Source organism: Lotus japonicus, chromosome 1, assembly GCF_012489685.1.
Source record: "Lotus japonicus ecotype B-129 chromosome 1, LjGifu_v1.2".
In the NCBI taxonomy this organism is placed as follows: Eukaryota; Viridiplantae; Streptophyta; class Magnoliopsida; order Fabales; family Fabaceae; genus Lotus; species Lotus japonicus.
The window spans coordinates 23,909,846-23,918,634 of NC_080041.1; the positions used below are offsets into that span (position 1 = coordinate 23,909,846).

The 8,789-nt window shown below is 35.5% G+C and overlaps 1 pseudogene; it reads left to right on the forward strand.

The window, feature by feature from the left end:
• The first annotated feature begins 4,609 nt into the window (after positions 1-4,609).
• Positions 4,610-7,001, forward strand: LOC130731725 (uncharacterized; annotated as a pseudogene).
• The last annotated feature ends 1,788 nt before the right edge of the window (positions 7,002-8,789 follow it).

Genomic DNA, 8,789 nt, shown 5'->3' on the forward strand with positions numbered 1-8,789 from the left:
TTCTAATTATAGAAAAGCATAAAGCAAGTATGCATACAAGCTTAGATTGGAATTCAGAAAATGGGATTCAAGAAAAGAAGAAGAACGTGTGGGAAAGAGCTTAAGATTATAACTTAAAGATGAAAAGTCTTACATGAAAACCAAAGCATAAGAAGAGAGATTAGCCAAGCATGGCAAGCTAAAAACCTTAATTACAAGCTTGGAAGCCTTCTCTCACTCTCCTAGATGATCCTCTACCTCTGAATTTTACAAAGTATGAAAAGATACAAGAGAAAATGACTAGAATCCTATTTATAGGCAAAATTGGCGATTTTTTGTTGTGCCGGGCGCTCAAGCGCCAGGCCTAATTTTCCCAGCATTTGGCTTCTGCCTCCCTGGCGCTCAGGCGCCCATGTGGGGCGCGTGAGCGCCCATGTGGGGCGCTAGCTCGCCTGAAAACCTCTTAAACTTCACTTTAACTCCTCTTTAATGCCTCCTTCAAGTCTCTAAACCCCTTGACCTTCTTCCTTCAGCTGTTACAACCTGATTACTTGCTCAAAAAGACTAGAAACAAAGCCATGAAACTCAAAGGTTAATTTGTACAAGAGTATAAAATCAACTAGGAGTTAAACTAGACCCCTAAACTCTAGTAAAATACCATTAATTAAAGACCCTATAAAACTATGAAATTACCAAAGCAATGCAAAAACACTAATAAAGATAAAAATGCATGAAACACTACATGAGACACAAGAAAAAGACTCAAAACCTACAACGAAATGACCCTAAAAATACTACTAAATCCGGGTCATCATCGGTAAAGAAGACATTTAAAAAATTGGACAAAATAATAAAGTTTCTCTTTTCTATATTCGCCATCTTTTATTTTTCCAATCGACTATTGGCACAAGATACAACGAGAAACTGATGTGGGATTCTAAATTTACACTGGAGTTCCCAAACTTTTATATACATGTGGGTAATATGTTATCCCACAACATTTATGGATCTTTAATATGGCTATAGTGTTTCGACTAACCATGAAATCAGTTACAATTTGTGATCCTTTAGGCCGTCACATGCATAGCTGGGACCTAATGTTCCTTTGGTAACCAAATTATAGTGACATGCCATGTTTATTTCTCGTGCAATGATTAATTTGTTTGAAAAGGACACACGCAACTCGCTAGTGACATTTGCAAATTAAAGCAGTGTTCTTTTGGCTAATGGAAGTAGTTGAAGGAATTGGTGATTAGACTATGTGGAAGGTGTGGGGGTGAATGAGTCGATCCTGAGATAAAGCTTGGCCTTATGTTTGTGCGTGGTGACCATTTGGGTAAATCGCTCCTCAAATATATGAAGTCTCTGCTTTTACTAGTGACTATAACTATAACTAAACTGGTAATTGGTATAGGACCTTATAATATTGAGCCGGTCCAAGGGTAAAGTTACACCCATGCAAGGGCTGTAGGCCTAAATTTTTGTTTTACTAAGTAAAAAAAACCCTATTTACTAAGCAAAAAATGCCTCAAAAAGTAAAGTTTGCTTTAGGCTTTATTTAAGTAATAAGGCATCACTTTAAAATTTGTTTTAGGCCACATTTAGTGTTGGGTCGGCCCTATAATATTGTTATCGAAAATAACATTATTTAATGATAAATGATATATAATAATAGTAACAAGTGATATGATAGGAATAGATGTGAGAGATATAGGAAAAAGAGAATGAAAATGAGATGAGAGCTAAAGTGAGATATATATAATGAATCATAACCCTTGAATGATTGAAGTAAAAAATGATCTAATCACTATTTAACTTTCGGGTTGTTCGAAGAGTCATTCTACATAGACCTCGTGCAACATACATGTTTAGTGGGGTTTTTGACTTTCGCTAAACGCGAAATGTAAAGAAAAAAGAGTATTTAGTGAGAGTTATCAACGTCTGCCAAAATAATGTAACACGTAAATTTCTTACGGTTATTGTAGCGTTTCAAAACTGTCAATATCATTCTTTAAAATAATTTACAGATTATGGTGGTAAAAACTCCGCAATTTGCATATTTTTTTGGATGTCGTGGATCCGTATGGCCAAGAGACATTATTGTTGTCTAATTCACTTATGAGTGTGATTTGACCTCATCATAGATGAACCAAAAAAATTTAAGGCAAGTGAATAAAGGATCTTATAACATTTTCCTTTATTTTTTATACATGATCTTATTAGTCCACTAGGTTGGGTTAAATTACGTGCATGAGTAGTTTAGGCCACCCTTATAATTTTCTCTAATTAATCATCATTAACTAAATCTTGGATCTAATTCAATTCTTTGCATACAATTAAAGAATTATATATGTGTGGAAAGAGATTCCCTGGAGGTTAATTATTGAGCTTCTTGAGAGGAAGTGTGTGAGGGATCATCAGTATGAGCATGTTGCTCATAATATATTATGCTTGCGAGATGCTCATGGCTCTTTGTTGTTTCAACATACTCCGAGGGAAGTGAACTTAGTAGCTGACTACTTGGCTAAGGTTGACTTGAGTCTTCCACTTGGGACGCATTGGTTTGAGACTAGCTCCATTTGGAGAATGTAATAGCTTACTAGAGGGGGGCAAGGGCCATGACGGGTCGCAACCTTATGTGGTTGCTTCGTTTTAGTTTTCCTTTTTTAGGCCTAGCCTTTCATTTGTAACAAAAAAAAAGAATTATATATTTACTCCAAGCTGGTCGAACTAGGGATTAAATGGCTACGAACATTAGGAACAATTATCTTTGATTTTTCAGTACCTTCTATGACTTTCTATCTAATGGAACTTCATGTAACTTAACCGGTTCCCTCCCCCCCCCCCCCCCCAAACCCTCTACCCCGACCTCTCTATACCAGATTAAACTTCATGTAACAATTATCTTTGATGGTCATTGTGAGTTCTTAGTTTCGTCTTTTGACTTGACTAATGCATCCTCCATCTTTCAAGTGGAAATTAATGACCTCTTGAGGCCCTACATAAGGAGGTTTGTACTGGTTTTTTTATGATATTCGAATTTTCGATTCTGATTCAGATTCACACTTTGAATACAGACGTATGCATCATTTTGGATGCCCGACTATCTAGCCATTTGAATGAGAAATTTTCCAAGTGTGATTTTGTTGCTACTGCGGTTGACTATGATAGGCATATGATCAATCCTTAAAGAAACATTTAGAATCATTAGGATATGGATCAAAGACCCATATCACTAGAAAATAATTACTGAAACCTTCTATCCGAATTGCTAAACCGAAAACGCAAGACATTGACACTTTTCAGAAGATGTCGAGATAGTATAGTGCAAAACCAAATTGCTATACTTTTTCGTAAAGCTAATATTAGAATTAGGAAGAGATCTAACTCAACCAAAAATCTAGCTTAAGAGTTAAAGGTTGTTCTGCCATTTATAAATACTTATTTGGCCATATCTCTAGCTCTAGCCAATGTGTGACTTCTAACACACCCTCTCACACCTAGCCGTCCAGGGCTTGACATCTGGAGCGTTATGGAACATCAACGGTGGCCCAAATACAAGAGGTCTCTACAACAAATAGATGTATAATAGACTATGATATCATATTAAGGAAGACTTAACTCAACCCAAAAGCTAACTCAAGAGTTGAGGGTTGCTCTACCATTTATAAACACTTAGTTAACCATATCTCTAGTTAATGTGAGACTTTTAACCGCCAATAAGAAGACAATACCTATACATCAATACTAAGAACATGCATTAAACTCATCAAATATTTGGAGTTTGGTAGGTTTTTTACACTTGGAACCCACTGCCTCGAGAAAACGGTAGATCTGCACTTACAGGTAGGGGCGGACCCATTCACAGGCTAGGTGTGGCTTTAGCCACACCGGTTTTTATTTTTATTTTTTTAAAAAAATTTATATGGTTGAAAAATAAAGAAAAACCATGTGTTTTCTGACTGTTCTCTCACCACGACTCACGCACGCACGCTCCTTCTCTGTTCTCGCACGCAGCACGCTCCTCTCTGTTCTCTCCTCAGTGACTCACGCACGCGTTCCCCTCCGCCTCTCTCTGTCGACTCACGGCCGCACGACGTCTCCAGTCTCTGGCTCTCTCGTGCCTCTCACCCTCTCCTCTCCTGCTCTCCATCGAACTGACAAAGCTCCTGCCTCAGTGCTCAGTGCCTCTCCCTCTCAACTGATCGAAGCTCTCACTCTCAGTCACTCAAAGTCAAAAGGTAATGCTTTCTGCCTTTCTCACTCACTTCCCTGAATTTTCTTTGTATTGGGTATTTGGGTTTTCTGAATTCTCAGATATGTGGAAAAGGGTTTGGGACTTTGGGTTCTTGTTCTAAGGTTTGAGGAAATTGAAATTGATATGTGGAAACTGAAATTGATATGTGGAAAAAGGTTTTCTGAATTCTTGTTCTAGGGTTTGAGGAAATTGAAATTGATATGTTGAAACTGAAATTGATATGTGGAAAAGGGTTTTCTGAATTCTTGTTGGACATCTAATGATAGTTGTAATGAAATAAAATAAAATGAGATGGAATGTAACATAATATAGCTATCATTCCATTATTGATTACATCTAATGCAAATTGTTGCTATGTTATTTTGGTTTTTGATGGTTTCATTATCTCTTTATAAGATGAAGAAATTTTTTCCCGTGCTTTCAAGAGACAAAACTACTTCTTCTTCGGTAAATCTAGAAGCATCGGAAACTCCAAGTGAGGGTATTAAAATTGTTGATTATGAATTGTTGGAAACAGATCCAGGAATTAGGCCTCCAATTTCAAGCTATCATCCTGACATCCAAAATGAGGTAAGGAAAGCTTATTTAAAAATAGGTCGTCATCAACCTCCTCACAATTTTGTTTATCCTTGGACTGATCAAGGTAATCAAAGACGTAGATTTTGCAAAAATTGGTTTGATTGGTATGATTGGATTGATTATAGTGAATCTAAGGACCTAGCATTTTGTTTGTCATGTTTCTTGTTTAAGAATGTCTGTAAATACGGGGGAGATCACTTTGTGACAGAGGGGTTTGGTGATTGGAAGAATTCTCATAGATTGGCTAGTCATGCTACTTCTTCCAATACTCATCGTGATTGTGTGCTTAAGAGTTACGATCTCATGAACCCAAAGCAAAGTATTAAGGCTGCATTTGTTAATCAAACTAAACAAATGAGTTCTGAATATCGTGTTCGTGTAAACACATCTCTTGTAGCTACTAAGTTTCTTTTGAGGTGTGGTATGTCATTTAGAGGGAGTGACGAGTCCTTTAACTCTTAATTTAAGGGGCCATTTCTTGAGTTGGTGGACACTCTAAAGGAAATTAACCCAGAGATAGCTAATGTAATAGATTGTGCTCCGGGAAATAGCTTTATGACTGCCCCTAAGATTCAAAAGGATCTTGCTGCTGCTTGTGCATGTGAAATAACTAAACAAATTGTATGTGATATTGCGGATGATGTATTTTGTGTTTTGATTGATGAATTCGGTGATGTTGCTGGTAAAGAACAAATGGCTGTTGTTATTCGCTATGTTAATAGTGAAGGTTTGGTAAAAGAAAGGTTTCTTGAGATTGTTAGTGTTAAAGAAACAAGTGCTAAGTCACTTAAGGAGGCACTTGAGAAGTTATTGTCTATTAATGGCTTGAGTTTATCTAGCATAAGGGGGCAAGGATATGATGGAGCTAGCAATATGCGAGGTAAATTTGGTGGTTTGAGAACTTTAATTCAAAATGAAAATTCATCCGCTTATTATGTGCATTGTTTTGCCCATCAACTTCAATTGGCACTTGTGCATGTGCTAAGACTCACAAAGATGTTAGTGGATTTTTCGAGAAGATCAATATGCTTGTTACTTTCATACGGTCTTCTAACAAGAGACAAGAATTGCTTCGGGACAAACAAGTATCTCAATTTGCTAAATTGGGTGAAGAGGGTGAGATAGAGACTGATAGTGGATTAAATCAAGAATCATCTATTGCTAGAGCGGGTGACACTCGTTGGGGTTCCCACTTTAGGACTCTCACTAGATTGATGACTTTATATGGTGCCATTATTGAGGTACTTGAAGAAGTCGGGAAAGATCCGTCATTTGAAAAACATGGTGAAACAGTGCTTTTGCTAGAAGTGCTTCAGTCCTTTGATTTTATTTTCATGTTATACATGATGGTTGAGATTTTAGGATTTACAAATGATTTAAGTGAAACACTACAAAAGCGTGATCAAGATCTTTTGAATGCTTTATCACTTGTCCAAGCCACCAAAGAAGAATTGCAAGAAATGAGGAATGATGGATGGGAAGAACTTATATCTAAGGTTATGGAAATTTGCAATAAGCATGATATTGATGTGCCTGATTTGGATGCACCGTTTGTGCAAGGGAAGAAACCTAGACGACATGCTATCACTTCTAGTGTTTCTAATTTGCATCATTATAAGCATGATTGTTTATTTACTGTTTTAGATTTGCAGTTGCATGAGTTCAATGCTAGGTTTGATGAAGAGAATACTAAACTTTTACAATGTGTTTCATGTTTGAATCCCTCATCATCATTTGAAGCTTTTGATGTGAAAAAATTATTGAGGATGGTTAAACTTTATCCAAATGATTTTGTTGATGTGCCGGAATTGGTAGTGCGACATCAACTTCAGAATTATGTTAGAAATGTTCGATGTGATCCAAAATTTGCAAAGTTAAAAAGACTTTCAGATCTTTGTGAAAACTTGTGGAAACAAAAAAGTGCAACACATTTGATATAGTTTATAAGCTTCTAAAGTTGGCTTTAGTCTTGCCGGTAGCTACTGCAAGCGTGGAACGTGTGTTTTCAGCTATGAAGTTTGTGAAGAGTCAGTTATGTAACAAAATGGGTGATCAATGGTTAAATGATCATCTTCTAACTTTTATAGAAAGAGATGTTCTTGGAACAATTGACAATGATGTTATTTTAGCACATTTTCAAATAATGGATAGTAGACGATTTTCATTGTAAACTCTTGGACTATAATGTAAACTCTTATATTTCCATGAGAAACTTTCTCTCATGGTTTTATCTATAATATTTCTCTTTTAGTCTATAATTGCTTTTATGTTTAGCCTCACTGATATTTAAGGTCTGGATCCGCCCCTACTTACCGGTAGATGTAGATGCACCAATTCTAGAAGGTTATAATATATATACACATAGTCAAACCATTGATGAAGGAAATGTCTATTAAATTCAATGACCGTAATGGTTTTTTAATTTCAGTGAAGGAATTCAGAAGACGCACAGGAGTCAGAATTAGACTTTACGAGATTCTTCCTAGGCTTCGTCAATTATATATATTTTTTCTCCATCGGAAAATTCGTCAATTATATATTAACTGCCCAAATAATGAACAATAGCCACTTGTTTATTTTTATTTGCAATAATTATGAATTATGAATGGCAGATCTAAAGAGCAGCTTGACTTTGAAATACGCATATTTTAAATACCCTCCTAGGGTGTCGAAGGGAGTATTATATATAAGTCGGTCATGTCCCCGAACGATAGCTCAAGTGGTAAGAGTTAGGAACATAAGGGTTAAAATTTGGGTGAAATGAAGGGTGAAAGGTCCCGGGTTTGAATCTGGATGATAGATTAATTTACTAACATTTGTCAATAAAAAAAATAAGCTAGTCATTAATATATCTGATCCATGAAGTTCCCTCCAATTCATACTGTCTTCTTTTCCATAGAAAAAGAGTGAGGCTTTCATACAAGATAAAAAATGACTAAATGTGTTTTTAGTCTTGCAAAATATGGGTGAATTAAATTTAAGATAGCTTTAGATAAACAACTTAATTATTAAGTGTTTATGACATAAGCTCTTATTCCGAAGTTAGTTTAAAAAGCTTATTAAAATAAACAGAAAATATGTTATGGAAACCATAAACACTTACTCATAAGCTAAGAACAGAGGGACAAGATGGTGCGTGTGCAGGATTGATCCCTGAAAACAATAATTCCCTGCTCGAAAATAAAAATAAAAAAAGTTGGCCAATAGAAAAGCTCATAAGCTAATATAAACAGCTTATGAGAATTATAAGCTCAAAATAACTTATAAGTGGTAGGTTATAAGCTACTTATGTAAGCTCTCTCAAACTCTTACATAATAGTTTAATGCTATATTTAGATTAAGATAGGCTCATAGAAGCTCAATCAAATGGACTTTAATCTCTTTTTAAAAAAATCATACTCCCTCCGTTCTTTAATATAAGAACCAAGCAACCACTTCACACCCTTTAAGAAATTTAGCTAATATAGATAATTGCATTAACTTTGTTCTCAATTTATATCAACTTTTCAAAGTTACCCTCCACCCATTATTCTTAATTTCTATGCATCATTAATGCTATAGCAAGTGGAAAGAGAGAGAAATTCAATTAAATAAGGACATTCTTGTATAAAAATGATTAATTCTCCACAAACTCCAAGTTGGTTCTTATAAAAAGGATCAAGCACACTTTCTATTTGGTTCTTCTAAATAGGAACGGAGGGAGTAACTTTCAGTCTTCAACATCAATGAAATATGTGAAGTTATAATTGTTGTCGTTGAGTTTGAAACTGTTTTTATGCATTGGTGAACGCTTTTAACCGCGACAAAGTATTTTCTTTTACGTTAGTATGGTCTAAACCGCTGCCACAAAATAAATCACATGAACAAACTTCATCTATTTAATTAATGTTTGAAAAATGACATGAACAAACTTCATCTATTTAATTCATGTTTGTCTAAATAAAAGCTATAACTTTTTTAGAGGTACCAAATC